Below are 16,373 nucleotides of genomic sequence, written 5' to 3'. Positions count from 1 at the left end.
GCATGCATTCATCCTCAGATCAACACTATGCAATCCCCACAATTGTTATTCTCGAATTTGAAAGGCAGGTGCTGACATTCTGAAGGGTAACGCGACTTGCCTGCAGTCACAGAATAAACTAGACCATAACTAAGATATTTCTTAACACTCTGCTTGTGTCTCTGAGCATAAAGCGGTGACACAGTCCCCCACCCTGGCTCCCGTTAGAAATCTACTAAAGGAAAGTGGAGAACGAGAGTGAAAAATATGAGGAAGAACTGCTGGGTGCTTGCTATATTCCTGTTCGCTGCTGGCCCTGCGTGGGCAGTGAGGTAGGTCTTAGCAGTCGTCAGATCGCTGACCCAGATCCCATCAATAATAAAAAGAGGCGAACCCCTAAGAGCATGGTCCCCTGAGCTTTAATCGTGAACTCAGAGCATACTGAACAACTGATTGGAGATGCATCTAACAGTGCCCAAAGTAAATTCATTATTTCATCTTGTGTTTGTCTTCTAAGGAATTTTCCAGAAGTGGAAAAGTACATGCACACGCACATACGAGCACACACATGCCCATGCGAGCACACACACGCACACACACACACACACAAGATCTGGCTGAATGATCTTTATTATACCCTGACTAGTTCAAAGCAGGCACTCTAAGGTTGTCTTTGAATATACTCTTATTTATCTTGTGGAACATATAAACTTTTTTTAACTTTTTGTTGTGGACATTTTCACATATGTGCAAAAATAGAACAGTGTAACAAAACCCCCAAAGCCCATCTCTCAAAAGTTCATGGCAATCTAACAAGGGCCTATAATATATAAACCATGTTGGTTCCCATGCAGGATAAAAGGATCCCCAAATGAATCTGGTTTAGCACCTGACCCGAGTCCTTGAGAAACGAGCAAGGTTTTTCTAGAAGGATAAGGTATCCTTCTCATTCATTCGTTCACTCTCAGCAAACAATTATAAATGTGTGAGGCACTGTCCTTGGTGCTAAGAACACCCAAAGGAACAAGGTAAGAGAGTTCCTGTTTCCATACCATTTCAAAGTTAACAGAAAGAAGAGACACCAAACAAGTAGTTAGAAACATGGTGTCTTAAAGAAAATGCACAGGGCACTGTGTGGGTAGGGTTAGTCCGGCCTGGGAGGTTTGGAAAACCCACACAGGAAGTAGAATTTAAATGAGAGATAAAGGTAGTAAATATTAGGCTGAAGAAGAAATTTTCAGAGTAGCAGGAGGACAGGAAGAGCATGGGTGCTGCTATAGTTAAAGATCTCCACCCAAACTCACGTTGAGGCAAGAGGGCAACCTGAGTTATACATAGAAAGGTCCTGCCTCAGCCCCTCCCATCCTCCCTGACCCCAGAAGTCACAAGGGTTCTGCTCTGCTTTCATACACGAGTTTATCCATTCATGGGTTAATGGAATAAAGGGTTATGTGGAGGACAGGTCTGTTATAAAAGCCAGTTGGTTGCGCTCTCTCTCTCTCTCTCTCTCTGTGTGTGTGTGTGTGGGGGGGGGGGTTATAAGACATGGTTTCTCTGTGTAGCCCTGGCTGTCCTGGAACTCACTCTGTAGACCAGGTTGGCCTCGAACTCAGAGATCCTCCTACCTCTACCTCCCAAGTGCTGGGATTAAGGGCGTTACTACCACAGCCCAACCAGGCTGTGTCTCTTTTATGCACTCCTTCCTCTTACCCTGTGCCATCTTGAAATCCTGCAGAGTCCTAACAGCAAGTTGGACCTCACCAAATGTTCACCTTAATCTTGTACATCCAAGACTTCAGAAATAAAAATTGAACAAATCTTTATTATCTGTAAATTACCCAGTTCATGGCATTTAGCTATAACTACAGAAAACAGACGAAGGCAAGTGTTAATGGCGCAGAAAATGGCAAAAGGGATGGAACAATGCCAAATCAAGTTGGGTCTTGTATGGTCAGTTGGATGTTCAGAACTTTAAGGGCAGTAGAAAGTCCTCAGAGCTTAAAGTGAGAGAATGGCAGATGTGATCATCTGAATATTGAGGGAGAATAGATAGAAGCCCAAGATTTCAGGGACTGGAAGGATGGTTCAGTGGTTAAGAGAACTAGCTGCTCTCCCAGAGGTCCTGAGTTCAATTCCCAGTAACCACATGGTGGCTCACAACCATCTGTAATGAGGTCTGGTGCCCTCTTTTGGCCTGCAGGGATACATGCAAGCAGAATACTATGAATAATAAATGAATAGATAAATCTTTAAGAAAAGGTCAACCTTGGAAGGATAGGGGCCAATTAGGAAGCAGTTAAGGTAGCCGAGGCAGGAGATGATGAGTAAGGACCATACAGTGGAATTAGGAATGGAGAAAATTGCAAATCAGGAGGTAACAGTCACAGAAATTAGTGACCAATTAATTTGTTAGGAATAGACTTGGGGGAGTAGCTTTTAGATTTTTGCTTTGACCAACAAAAAATGTCAGAATATCACTCACCTAAAATGGCCCCACCAAAATTTTCTTTCTAAGTCTCATTGAACAGGAAGCTGAGGTATTCCGGGAAATATTTCCAGATAATCCCAGAGACACAGACAGTCTGATGAGAACTGTTACTTTTCTGTAGCTAGGCTATAAAATACCATGACCAAGGCAACTTGGGATGTATCTAGGGCTTAACAGTTCTGGAAAGAAAGAAGCCCATCATCATCATGGCAGGGAACATGGGAGCAGGTGGACAAGGCATGGTGCTGGCATTGTAGCTGAGGGCTTACATTTTGATCATCAAGGCAGAGGACTGACAGGAATGTCCCCAGTGACTCGCCTCCTCCAATAAAGCCACGTCTCCTAAGTCCTCCTGAGCAGTTCCACCAACTGTATTCAATCTAACGGCCTAGGGGACCATCCTCATTCAGACCTCCCTAGTCTAATCAGCTACAGTACAAGAAAAAAAACTGTGTTGCTCATGTCATCCATATGGAAGAACAGAATTTTCATCCATATTAACACTTTTAGGGGAAAAAAAACAATGTTTCACTACATGTGACTATTGGGGGGTTATTCATTTTTACTTATTTATTTATAGAAACATTTTTGCTTATTTATTTTGTGTGCATATAAGTGTGAGAGCTCATGCATGCTATGGTGTGTGTGTAATACAGGAGACAATTGCAAGAGTTGGTTCTCTCCTTCTACCGTGTGGGTCCCAGGGATGCAACTCAGGTCATCAATCTTGCACCAAGCCTTTACTTGCCTGAGCCATTTTGTGAGCCCAAATATTGTCTTATATTATATGATTTATTGTATTTAAAGTAATAAGCCTTAGTACTTCTGAGTGGTGGGTTTTGTTTAGAAAATCTATAGAAATCTGGGTGATGATGGTGCACACCTTTAAACCCAGCAATTGGGAGGCAGAGACAGGCAGGTCTCTGAGTTAGAGGCCAGCCTGGCCTACAGAGCAAATTCCAGGACAGTCAAGGCTACACAAAGAAACCCTGTCTGGAAAAACAGGAAGGAAGGAAGGAAGGAAGGAAGGAAGGAAGGAAGGAAGGAAGGAAAGAAAATCTATAGAACAAGATATTCTCCTATGCTACATACATGAGGTGGAATTCAGAAATCAGACTGCAAGCCTGGCAAGGACTTCCTTAAGATACTTCAGTAGAAATATCCTAGGCCCCAACAGCACTAAGGTAAAAAAAGCCACAAAGGTCTCAAATGCCAGAGATCTGAACTCTAGAAATGCCAGGGTTTAGGGAGCCAGCAAAAGAAAGGACAAGCCAGGAAGGAAACTGAGAAGAAACTTGAGAGTAAGAGAGGAGATGAGAGAAATTAACAACATGGACCCGATCCAAAGAGGGAGTTCAAGGACATTAAACGGTCAACAGCATCAACTTCTGCAAAGATTTCCAATATGGTCGAAGCAGAAACAGCATCCTTTGAATCCAGCATGGTGAAGGTTGCAAACCCCCATGATCCACATCAGCAGAAAACTGAGGTGCTCAGTGTGGTGAACTGAGCAAACAGAAAGTAGATAAGCAAGTGAAGGACTTCCATGTGAGAAACTCGGAAGAAACAGGAGGTAGAAGCTGGAAAATGATTTGAAGTTGGAGTTAGGTTTGGGGCCAGGTGTGATGGTGCACACCTTTAATCCCAGCACTCTGAAGGAAGAGGCAGGCAGATCTCTGTGAGTTAGAGGCCAGTCTGGTCTACAAAGTGAGTTCCAGGACAGCCAGGGCTACGAAAAGAGACTCCATCTCAAAAGAAAAACTGTCTGGTTTGGGGAACTGCAGAGATGACTTAGTTATTAAGTACACTGTTTACTCATCAAGAGAGCCCTCAGCACCCACATGGTAGCTCACAGCTGTCTATAAGACCAGCTCCAGGGGATCTGATGCCCTCTTCTGGTCTCTGCGGGCACTGCATACACATGGTGCACAGACACGCTGCCAAACACACTTATATGCATAAAACAAAATAAATCTTTTTAAAAATTAAAAGGTTCTAGTTTTGTGGCATGGAGATTCCTCAAGAAACTAAAAACAAAGCTCTTGAGAAACGGAAGCAGGAGGATCTCAAGTTTGAGTCTAGTCCTGTTTCAAATTTTATATATATATACATTTAAAAACTAAAGAAATGGGGAGGAAGTGGCTAGAGAGATGGCTTAGTAGCTAAGAGCACGTGTTGCTTTTGTAGCAGAGTCGAGTTTGGTTGCCAGAACCTGTACCGGGTAGCCCAGGAACACCTGTAACTATAGCTCCAGGAGAGCCTATTCCTGTGGCCTCTGGGCATAGCCGTACATAGGTGGCACACTTACACAGACACATACACTTTGTTTGTGTGTGTTCTTGTTTGTTTGTGACAGTATTTTTTGGTGTACCCTTGGCTGTCCTGGAACTTGTAAACCAAGCTAGACTTAAGCTTAGAGATCTGCCTGCCTCTGCTCCCTGAGTGTAGGGATTAAAGTCTGCACCACCTTATCTAGTTCACATTAAAAAATAAGAGATTTGTTTATTTTTATTTGTGTGTATTGGAGGAAGAGTAAGGCCAGAAGGGAGCTTTGTATGCCCTGGAGCTGGAGTTACAGGTAACTGATGAGCTGCCTGGCATATGAAGTTCTGGTTTGGAACACAAGTGTTCTGGGAGAGCAAGATATGCTCTTAACTGCTGACCCATTCATCCAGCCCCCACATAGATAAGTAAATCACTAAACTAAAACTAGAAATTGCATCTAACCCAGAAATCCCACTCCTGAGAATAAATACCTTTTACTATTGGCACATTTTCACCAATCCTAACCTCAGTTATGTGACCCTATCTGGGAAAGCCTTGGAGACCCGCCCTTCCTGCTCTTTGCTTATATAGGGTCTTGGTTCCACAACCCATCTCACAGTGGGCTCGAAACTCAGAACTACACTTGCATAGCAAATGTAGGGTATAGGGTCTGAGCTCACTTCGGGGTTTGAAAACCCAATCCCTGTGTTCAAATACCCACCAATTCATGAGTGCAAGATCCCATCAATCCCTGGGCTTGTCTCCAGCTCAGGACTAGAAATTCTACCAATCTCCATCCTGGAAATTCTGCTCTTCTGCCCCTCCCTACAAGAAACACTAAATAAAGCCTGCCTCCTGCTCAGTTTTCTGCTGCTTCTCACCCAGCAGAGGCAGCTACTCTCCTGCATCTTAATATCTGTGTGAGGTTTGTTGTGTGGTGTAACTTTGTGGCATCCTTGGCTCCTGGCTGCCAGGATACCTTTCCCCTCAGAGCTGCAACACTTACAACGATCAATCAATTCCGAGATGAGCACATGGCTAAAGAAGAACAAAGAAATCAGGTCCAGGAATTTTCCTGGAACTATCAAGCTCAGTGTAAGCCTTGGCAGGCATCTTGTCACTAAGGAGGTGGTGCCTTCCTGACAATGAGGCCAGTGTAAGAGAAAACAGCAGGGCTCAGAACAGAGAGGTCTGATAATAACAACTTAACATCTGTATTGCTCTCGGCGTGAAGTCAAAATCTGCTTACCTAGGTTTTAGCCACATAAATCAACAGATTTTTCTCTTTGCTTCTATGACTTCATGTTTCATTTTTTACAACATATGAGTTGTGATGGATGTAGGTATGGCAGATTTCACCTGTTGATACTCACCCCAACACCCACTTGTCTGTAACACCCCCGGCACCATCTAAGCCTAGGGTCTGAGAACCACAGCTCGTGCATTTCTCTGTCAGCTTGGTCCCAGTTAAGTCTGAAGGTGGAAGCAAGTGAAATCTCTCCCTCCTTTTCTATCCACGTCTCCAGCCACATCAGCCGTGGTCCCTGAATATCAATCAGAAATAAGGATGGATCCAAAAGTATCAGCAGTACAAGCCAGTTCAGATGTGTGCACCCCAGGTTCTGCATCTTTAGGGGATACCTCTTCTCTGTTTTGCTCCTCTAAACCGTGATTGGCAGTTAGCTTCCTAGTGTTTGGATAATGCTGTTATCCCCCACAGGCATCTCCAAACTCAACTTTGTAACAACTTTTTCGCTTTAATTTCTTGTCTTCTTGGAATGCCCAGAGTGGTTTCTGTAGCTGCATTGAACAATTATTGATGCAACACATACTCCTAGTTTGCACATTATTGCAGGGCTTACACACACACACACACACACACACACACACACACACACAGAGAGAGAGAGAGAGAGAGAGAGAGAGAGAGAGAGAGAGAGAGAGAGAGAGAGACAGAGAGAGAGACAGAGACAGAGAGACAGAGACAGAGAGACACACAGAGAGACACACAGAGAGCTCAGAGATTGTCAGTGTGGTGGTGGCACATGCCTGTAATTCCAGCACTTGGGAGGTAGAAGCAGAAGAAAAGGGAGTTCAAAGCTACCCTTAGCTGCAAAGAGAGTTTAAGGCCAGCCTGGACCAATCCAATCACCAAACAAACATAAAACAATTCAGAGAGATTAAGTTTCCCAACAGAGAGTGAAGAAGCTTAGCTGGTGTTTGCAGACAGACATGTCAAGCTCCAACTTTCTCTGACCTCAAGGTAGATTTTGTTATTTCCTTCTCTTTTGGGGGGGAGGGGGGTAACAGAAGAATTTTTATTGGGTAAACAGAGGCCTAAAGGTGGGTTTCCGTCTACCAGGCATCTCCCTTAAACCACCAGGAACCTCCCTTAATCTGCCCCCAAAGTCAACTATATTAGTCAAGGGCATCTAGTTGTAGTCAATTCGTACAGGCTGTATCCACTGTACCTGCTGTCGTATATAATCTGCCTGCTTTCCCACAGTTTTGCTCTTCACACACACACACCTAGAGATGGCTTTGGCAGTTTCATCCCCAGGAAACTTTTTTCTACACACGGAGCCATCTAGTTCAGTGGTTTCACAGTCAACTCGCACACATCCACATTTTGGAGGAATTTATTTAGGGAGATGTTGAACAGTGGTGGAATCAGAGAGGCTTCACCTGATGCTTCATTTAAATTGAGACTCGCCAATAAATGAAATGCTTTCTGAGTGCTCTGGGCCCCACCTCCAGCTGAGAACCTCAGGGTCACAAATCTCAGTGCAGCTTGAGGATGATGACAGCAGCAGGGAAGGCCTCCCGTTTGTCTCTCCCAATCTAGATTCTTTGTGCTCACACAATTTCACCCCAGATTTTCATTATTGATTACTGTAATAAAAACTCCAACTCTGTGTCATGCCCATGAAATTGAATTTTAGACAGTAGCTTTCAGTCTGAGGAGTTCTGAGTCTTCATTGTTCCTTTTATATACCCCCAAAGGATGTACCAATGATTGGAGAGTTTAGCAGAATTCTGAGCTCCCAGAACCCTAGCTCCATCAGCATTTCAGACTTTTACATTCTGAGATTAAACAATATTAATTTCTTTTGAAAATGGTCTATGTTCTAGATATTTTCTTTCTTTCTTTCTTTTTTTGCAATGTTCCTTCTGTTTCTATTGTGTGGAATAATTTGAGGAGTATTGGTATTAGTTCTTCTCTGAAAGTCTTGTAGAATTCTGAGCTGAAACCATCTGGTCCTGGGCTTTTCTTGTTTGGGAGACTTTTGATGACTGTTTCTATTTCTTCAACAGTTATAGGTCTGTTTAATTTGCTTATCTGGTCTTGATTTAATTTTGGTAAGTGATATTTATCCAGAAAGTTGTCCATTTCCTTTAAGTTTTCCAATTTTGTGGAGTACAAAATATGACCTGACGATCCTCTTTATTTCCTCCTTGTCTGTTGTTATGTCCCCCTTTTCATTTCTGATTTTGTTAATTTGGATATTCTCTCTCTGCCTTTTGGTTAGTTTGGATAAAGGTTGTCTATTTTGTTGATTTTCTTGAAGAACCAACCAACTCTTTGTCTCATTGATTCTTTGTATTGTTTTCTTTGTTTCTATTTTGTTGATTTCAGCTCTCAATTTGATTATTTCCTGTCGTCTAGTTCTCTTAGGTGAGTTTGCTTCTTTTTAAAAAAAAATTATTTATTTATTATGTGTACAGTATTCTCAATATTCTGTCTGCATGTATGCCTGCAAGCCAGAAGAGGGCAACAGATCTCTTTACAGATAGTTGTGAGCCACCATGTGGCTGTTGGGAATTGAACTCAGGACCTTTGGAAAACCGCTGAGCCATCTCTCCAGGCCCAAGGTTGCTTCTTTTTGTTCTAAAATTTTCAAATTTTCTCTTAATTCACTAGTGTGGGATTTTTCCAGCTTCTTTATGTAGGTGTTTAGTACTATGAACTTGCCTCTTAACACAGCTTTCATTGTGTCCCATAAATTTGGGTATGTTGTGTGGTCATTTTCAGTGAATTTTAGGAAGTCTTTACTTTCCCCCTTTATTTCTTCCTTGACCCATTGATGATTCAGGTGAGCATTGTTTAATTTCCATGTGTTTGTGGGTTTTCTGGAATTAGTATTGCTGTTGACTTCTAGTTTTAAACCATGGTGATCTGATAAGATACATTGGGTTATTCCAATTTTTTCGTATTTATTTAGGTTTGTTTTGTTACTGAGTATATGGTCAGTTTTTGAGAAGGTTCCATGAGGTGCTGAGAAAAAGTTATATTCTTTTCTGTTTGCATGGAATATTCCATAGATGTCTGTTAAGTTCATTTGAGTCATAACATCTCTTATTTCTCTATTCATGTTTTGTCTGATTGACCTGTCTAGTGGTGAGAGGGGAGTGTTGAAGTCTCCCACTATCAGTGTGTAGGATTTAATGTCTGATTTAAGCTTTAGAAGTATTTGGGGCATAGATGTTTAGTATTGAAATTTCTTCTTGATGGATTTTTCCTGTGACTAATATGAAATGACCTTTTTTGTCTCTTTTGACTGATTTTAGCTTGAAGTCTATTTTGTTAGATATTAGGATAGCTACACCCGCTTGTTTTTTAGGTCCATTTGCTTGGTATATTTTTTCCCAACCCTTTACTCTGAGGCAATGTCTGTCTTTGAGGTTGAGATGTGTTTCTTGTATGCAGAAGAAGGATGGATTTTGTTTTCGTATCCAATCTGTTAGCCTGTGCCTTTTTATAGGTGAGTTGAGTCCATTTACATTAAGGGATATTAATGACCAGGGGTTGCTATCTCCTGTTAATTTAGTTTTCATCGTTGGTGATGTTAATTTGTGCATTTTTTTCCCTTCGGGATTTGCTGTAATGAGATCATCAATTGTCTATGTTTTTGTTGGTGTGGCCATCTTCCTTGGGTTGGAGTTTTCCTTCTAGTATTTTGTGTAGGGCTGGGTTTGTGGCTAAGTATTGGTGAAATCTAGATTTGTCATGGAATATCTTGGTTTGTCCTTTTATGGTAATTGTCAGTTTTGCTGGGTATAGTAGTCTGGGCTGGCATCCATGGTCTCTTAATGTCTACATAATGCTTGACCACGACCTTCTGACTTTCATCATCTCCAATGAGAAGTCAGGTGTAATTCTGATAGGTCTACCTTTATATGTTTCCTTTGCAGCTCTTAATATTCTTTGTTTACTCTGTATGTTTAGTGTTTTGATTATTATGTGATGAGAGGAATTTTTTGGATTCAGTCTATTTGGTATTCTGTAAGCTTCATATATCTTCATAGGCATATCTTTCTTTAGGTAGAGAAAGTTTTCTTCTATGATTTTGTTAAATAAATTTTCTGTGCCTCTGAGTTGAACTTCTTCTCCTTCTTCTATACCTATTATTCTAAGATTTGGCCTTTTCATAGTGTCCCATATTTCCTGAATATTTTGGGTTAAGCTTTTGTTAGATTTAATGTTTTAATTTTTATTTAATTTAATGAGTCTATTTCCTCTATTGTATCTTCAGCGCTTGAGATTCTCTCTTCCATTTCTTGTATTCTGCTGTTCATACTTGCGTTTGTGGTTCCTGATCTTTTTCTCATGATTTCTGTTTCAATAATTCCTTCAGCTTGTGTTTTTTTTTTTTATTCTTTCTATTTCAGTTTTCAAGTCCTGGATAGTTTCTTTTACATATTTGAGTTCTTTTTCTTGGTTTTCTTTAAGTGATTTGCTGATATCTTCCAATTTTTTCTTTGTCTTTTCCTCAATTTCTTTAAGGGAATTTTTCATTTCATCTTTAAGAATTTCAAACATTCTCTTAAAGTTATTTTTTAGATCATTTTCTTCTCGTTAATCCATATTTGGTTGTTCAGGTCTTGCTGTTGTGGGGTCTTTAGGTTTTACTGGTGTTGTGTTGCTCTTTGTGGTGTAGCATGTAATCTTATCTTTTCTACTCATCTTTTCCTCTAATAGGTGTGGTTGGGGCTGTCAGTGATTCTGTTGAATAATCTAGGTGACAGTGAATCCAAAGCTCTTGGTTGTTCCTCATGGTACAGTCAGTGTCGCAGTTCTAATTACCCCATTGGTCACTCCTGTTCCTGGAGGTAGCTCAGCGCTCCTGTGCTTTGGTCTGCTCCCTTGGAGCTTGCTGTCTCAGGCCTACTTTGGCCTAGGTTGCTGGCTTTGATCTGTTTCTGTAAATCCTGGTCTGGATCCCCTCCTGCAGAAGTCCCTGGCTTGGAGTTGGACTTGTTCTGGTGGAGATCACTGACTCTGGATCTAGTCGCTGGCTCTATCCTGATCTGCCCATGTCCTAGGACTAGGTTTGCCCTGGCTTCTGCTCCTGGTGGAGCTTGTTCTGTCTGTGTCCTAGGTAGCTGGTTCAGTCCCACTCCAGTTCCGGTAGAGATCACAGACTCTGAGTCAGGTGGTTGGCTCAATCCTGGTCTGCCAGTGTTGCAGGACTGGGTTGGCTCCCAGGACTGGATTTGCTCCTGGTTTCTGCTCCAGGTGAAGCTTGTTTCTCCTTCTCTTTTTACAGCTAAAAATGACAGTAAGGCAGAAAAATGAAAGTATTGTTTTGAAAGTCATTCAAACGCTCAGTCCTGGTGTTCAGTCTGGGAAGCAAAGCATGGCTTTCAGGGACTAGAAAACAGTGAAAAGGGAGAAAAGCAGAAACATGGGTAGGAATGGGGTGTGCATGGAAGAGGATAAAGGTAGGTTAGGTGGTGATGGCACACGCCTTTAATCTCAGGGCTCGGGAGGCAGAGACAGTGGATCTCCGAGAGTTTGAGGCCAGCCTGGTCTATAGAGTGTGTTTCAGGACAGCTAGGGCTACACAGAGAAACCCTATCTTGAAGGGGAAAAAAAGGAAAAAGAAAAAAGGTAGGCTAGGCTCATGCACGGTATGGTAGTTTGAATAGGAATGGCCCCCATAGACTCATGGGTTTGAGTGTTTGAATGCTTGCCCCATAGGGAGTGGCACTATTAGGAGGTGTGGCCTTCTTGGAGGAAGTGTGTCACTGTGGAGGTAAACACAATTTGGGGTCTTATATACTCAAGCTATGCCCAGTGTGGCACAGTCTCCTGCTGCCCACAGATCAAGATGTAGACCTCTCAGCTCCTTCTCCAGCACCATGTCTGCCTGCACGCAGCTATGCTTCCCACCATGATAACAACAGAATTAACCTCTGAAACTAAGCCAGCCCAAATTAAACATTTTCCTTTAGAGGGGAGAGGAAGGACTGTGAGAGCCAGAAGGGCCAAGGACACCACACACACACACACACACACACACACACACACACACACACACACACAATCAATTAACCTGGATTCATAGGAGCTCACAGAGACTGAGCCACCAACCAGAGAGCACAATTACTAAAAACCCAGAGACAGAAATTGGGGTTCAACCTGAAGGTCAGAAAAGCAAAACAGAGCCGGGCAGTGATGGAGCACACCTTTAATCCAGTACTCGGGAGGCAGAAGCAGGTGGATCTCTGTGAGTTCGATGCCAGCCTGGTCTACAAGAGTTAGTTCCAGGACAGGAACCAAAGTTACAGAGAAACCCTATCTCAAAAACCAAGAAAAAAAGAAAAAGAAAAGAGAAAAGAAATAAAGAAAAAGAAAGAAAAGCAAAACAGCTAGTCGCTGACTTACCTCTACTTCAGTCCGAATCTCAGAATGAGACTGCCTATTAAGAGCTGTTTGGGGGCAGTGATGGCGCACGCCTTTAATCCCAGCACTTGGGAGGCAGAGGCAGGCAGATCTCTGTGAGTTCGAGGCCAGCCTGGTCTACAAGAGCTAGTTCCAGGACAGGAACCAAAAGCTACAGAGAAACCCTGTCTCGAAAATTCCCCCCCCCCAAAAAAAAAAGAGCTGTTTTGTATTCCTCTCTGGTGCTGGGATTAAAGGCGAGCACCACTACCTGGTCTCTAAGGCTGAGCAGTGTGGCTGTTTACTCTCTGCTCTTTAGGCAAGCTTTATATATTAAAATACAAATGAAATACTACTATAAGAGAACATGGGACTGACCTAGGCACTCTGCACATATGTTACAGATGTGTAGCGTGGTCTTCTTGTAGGACTCCTAACAGTGGGAGCAGGGGCTGTCTCTGACTCTGTTACCTGCTTTAGGGACCCTTTCCTCCTACTGGGTCGCCTCATCCAGCCTCAGTAGGAGAGGAGTGCCTAGTTTCACTGCAATTTGATATACCATGGCTGACTGATCTACGTGGGAGGCCTGCCCTTTGCTGAAGAGAAAGGAAGAGGACTGAGTTAGGGGGGATGGGAAAAGAGGGGAGGCTGGTAGAAGAGACTGGGAGGAGAGGAGAAAGGGAGGGGCAACTTGATCAAGCTGTAAAAAATTAATCAATTAATTAATAAAAGTTAAAAAATGTGTTTCTTTATACATATGAGTTGCTGTGGTCATGGAGTCTCTTTACCACTATAAAACCCTAAGATGCCTGGGAAGCTGGAATTGAGGGGTTTCTTCACAGTGAAACAGCTGTGAGTGAGGAAGAGCAACAGTTTGGCCACAGGGCAGCAGAAGTAGGGGAAACATTTGCGTTCAATACCTTTCTGCAACTGAGAGGACACAGTCAGGAGTGTGGAGGATAATGGCCATAAAATGGTGCAGAGAGAGGCTGGAGAGCTGGCTCGGGCTGAAAGCGCTGGGTTTGACAGAGAGAGCCTGCCTCACTGGGAAGCAGGACGAGTGGTCCAGGAGGAATCTTGGCATTGACCTTGGGCCTCGTGCACAGGCACCTACCTACACACTTGTCCACACACACATTCAAAAATAGGAAGACACACATCCTAGACAAGCATTCCACCACTGAGTGCATGGTAGTTTGAGTGTAATGGACCCATTCTCATAGGGAATGACACTGTTAGGAGGTGTGGCTTGTTAAAGTAGGTGTAGCCTTGTTGGAGGAAGAGTATCCCTGTCCTGTGTGAGTGGGCTTTGAGGTCTCTTTTTCTCTCAAACGTCCCTCAGTGTGACTTTCAGTTGACTCCCTGTTGCCTCAGCTACAGCTACAGCAGCACATCTGCCTGAGTGGTGCCACACTCCCCAGCATGATGGTAATGGACCGAGCCTCTGAAACTGTGAGGGAGCCGCCCTAATTAAACGTTTTCTCTGTTAAGAGTGGCCACAGCCGTGGTGTCTCATCCCAGCACTAGAAGCCCTAACTAAAACAGATTATATCACCAACCCTCTTATTATGTTTTATTTGGAAAAGGCCTTGCTATGTTGCCCAGACTGGCCTTAAACTCATTCTGTAGCCCAAGCAGCCATCACTGGCTGGGTGACCACTCAGCTACCCAGTCTCTGCAGTAAGTGGGATCGCAGGCCTGTGCCACCAGGAGCGGCACTACACCCATTTTGAAGAAGTCATGGAGAGTAGGATGTAGATGATCAGAATAAAACCTCCAGTCTGGGGCTGGAGAGATGGCTCAGCAATTAGGAGTACTAGTTTCTCTTCCAGAGGACCCAGGTTCAATTCTCAGCATCCACACGGCAGCACCCCACTGTCTAGTAATGCTGGTCCCAGGGGATTAGATGCTCTCCTCTGGCCTCCACCAGCATATATGCAGTATACCACACAGTACACATGCAGGCAAAACCCCCAAACACATAAAATAAATAAAAACAAACACCTCTACCCACCCAGCTAGAGTTTCAGGCTTTTTTTTGGGGGGGGGGGCCCTAAAACAAATCAGCCTCCAATCTCAGCTGATTTTGGAAGGGAAAAGATTCTCAGCTAAGATCCATTGTTACAACTCTAACCAGATGGTTGTAATGGAGCCTAAATTTGGGTTGGCATCCAGCAGAAAAGAACCAAGCATTGTAACTTCTATGTGGGTAGCATCTACTGGCCTCTGGGTGCAAGCACCATGGAGGGTCAAAGGGAAGCCAGACGGCTCCAACAACAGACTGTATGAGGTGCCATGGTGTAGGAGGCCCTTCTGCATTTGTGTTGCTTTCATTGGTTAATGAATAAAGAAACTGCCTTGGCCTTTTGACAGGGCAGAACTTAGGTAAGCGGAGGGGGGAACAGAACTGAATGCTGGGAGGAAAAAGGGTAGAGTCAGAGAAGTCATGGATCCTCCACCTGAGACGGTTGCCGGTTAGAATCCACTGCCACGTGGCAATACACAGATTAATGGAGGTGGGTTAAACTAATATGTAAGAGTTAGCCAATAAGAAGTTAGAGCTAATGGCCAAGCAGGGTTTTGATTAATACAGTGTCTGTGTGGTTATTTCTGGGCTATGCTAGCCGGGCAGCTGGGACAAACAAGCAGCCTCTCCTTGCAACAGAGCCAGGCCCCAGAAGAATCCCCCAGAGACTGGTTCTATACATACATATCACTGTTACAGTTTTCAGAGTCATTCCTTCTGTCCCCAGTCTGCCACTGATGCACACCTCATGTTCTTGCTTTTTCACTTGGGCTTAACTCAAGGCAATTGTGACAGCTGATTTCTACCAGAACCACTCAGAGCTACAATTTGACCCCGCCCCCAGAAGAGAGTCCACAACAACTCCAAGCCATCACACTTTGGATAGCATAGCTGCCCCTAAACACTAGGTTCCTGATGCTCTAGGACCAGTTGTGGCCAATCTGCAAGTTAGGTCAGAGTCTTAGCTCTCTTCCATGCTATGCATACTCAACAGTTTCTCTTCCTACTCCAGTCCTTTTTCTCACTGTGTGTAGACTGGAATACATCATGTTCTGGGCTGGGAATGTGGCTCATTTGGTAGAGTGTTTGTCCAAAAGACACAACGTACAGGGTTTGATCTCAAGCATGGCACAAACTGGGCATGGTGTGCATGCCTGGAACTCTAGCACTGGAGAGGTCATGGCAGTAAGGTTAGAGAAGTTCAAGGACACCCTTGGCTAAATGGAAAGTTTGAAGACAGCCTAGGCTACAGGAGACCCTGTAAGAAGAAGGAGGTGGAGGAGGAGGAGAGGAAGGAAGGGACAAGGAGGGAAGGGGAGGAGGCTCAGAAGAAGTAGAAGAAATAAAAGGAAAAGCAAGCAGATATGACCTGTGGTTTGAATTAGAAAGCCATCTATGTATTGTCCTTGCTTCCCAAAGCCTTGCTCGAGCTTGGGAGTCTCAAAAGAGTGGTCGGTTGAGCAGGAGAGATGGCTCAGCTTTTAAGAACTCACAGCGCTCTTGACTGGGATCCATGTTTGCTCCCCTGCACCCACGTCGGGCATCTTATAACTGCCTGTAACTCCAGCACCAGGGGATCCAATTCCTCTCACCCATGTGGGCGCCTGCACTCATGTGCACACACCCATGCACATTCCTATATGTTCTAAAATGATCACACCCATACACATTCCTATACGTTCTAAAATGATCACACCCATACACATTCATATACGTTCTAAAATGATCACACCCATACACATTCCTATATGTTCTAAAATGATCACACCATACACATTCCTATACGTTCTAAAATGATCACACCCATACACATCCCTATATGTTCTAAAATGATCACACCCATGCACATTCCTATATGTTCTAAAAATGATTAGTACGTATTTTAAAAAGAGAGTTGCTAGTTTTTCAATTCAAATGAAGAAAACTGTTTCGCAATCAACACCCCATGA

This window comes from Microtus oregoni, unplaced genomic scaffold, assembly GCF_018167655.1.
Source record: "Microtus oregoni isolate MIOR12 unplaced genomic scaffold, Mior012 000016F_ref0000370, whole genome shotgun sequence".
Lineage (NCBI taxonomy): Eukaryota > Metazoa > Chordata > Mammalia > Rodentia > Cricetidae > Microtus > Microtus oregoni.
This window is presented reverse-complemented; position numbering follows the sequence as displayed.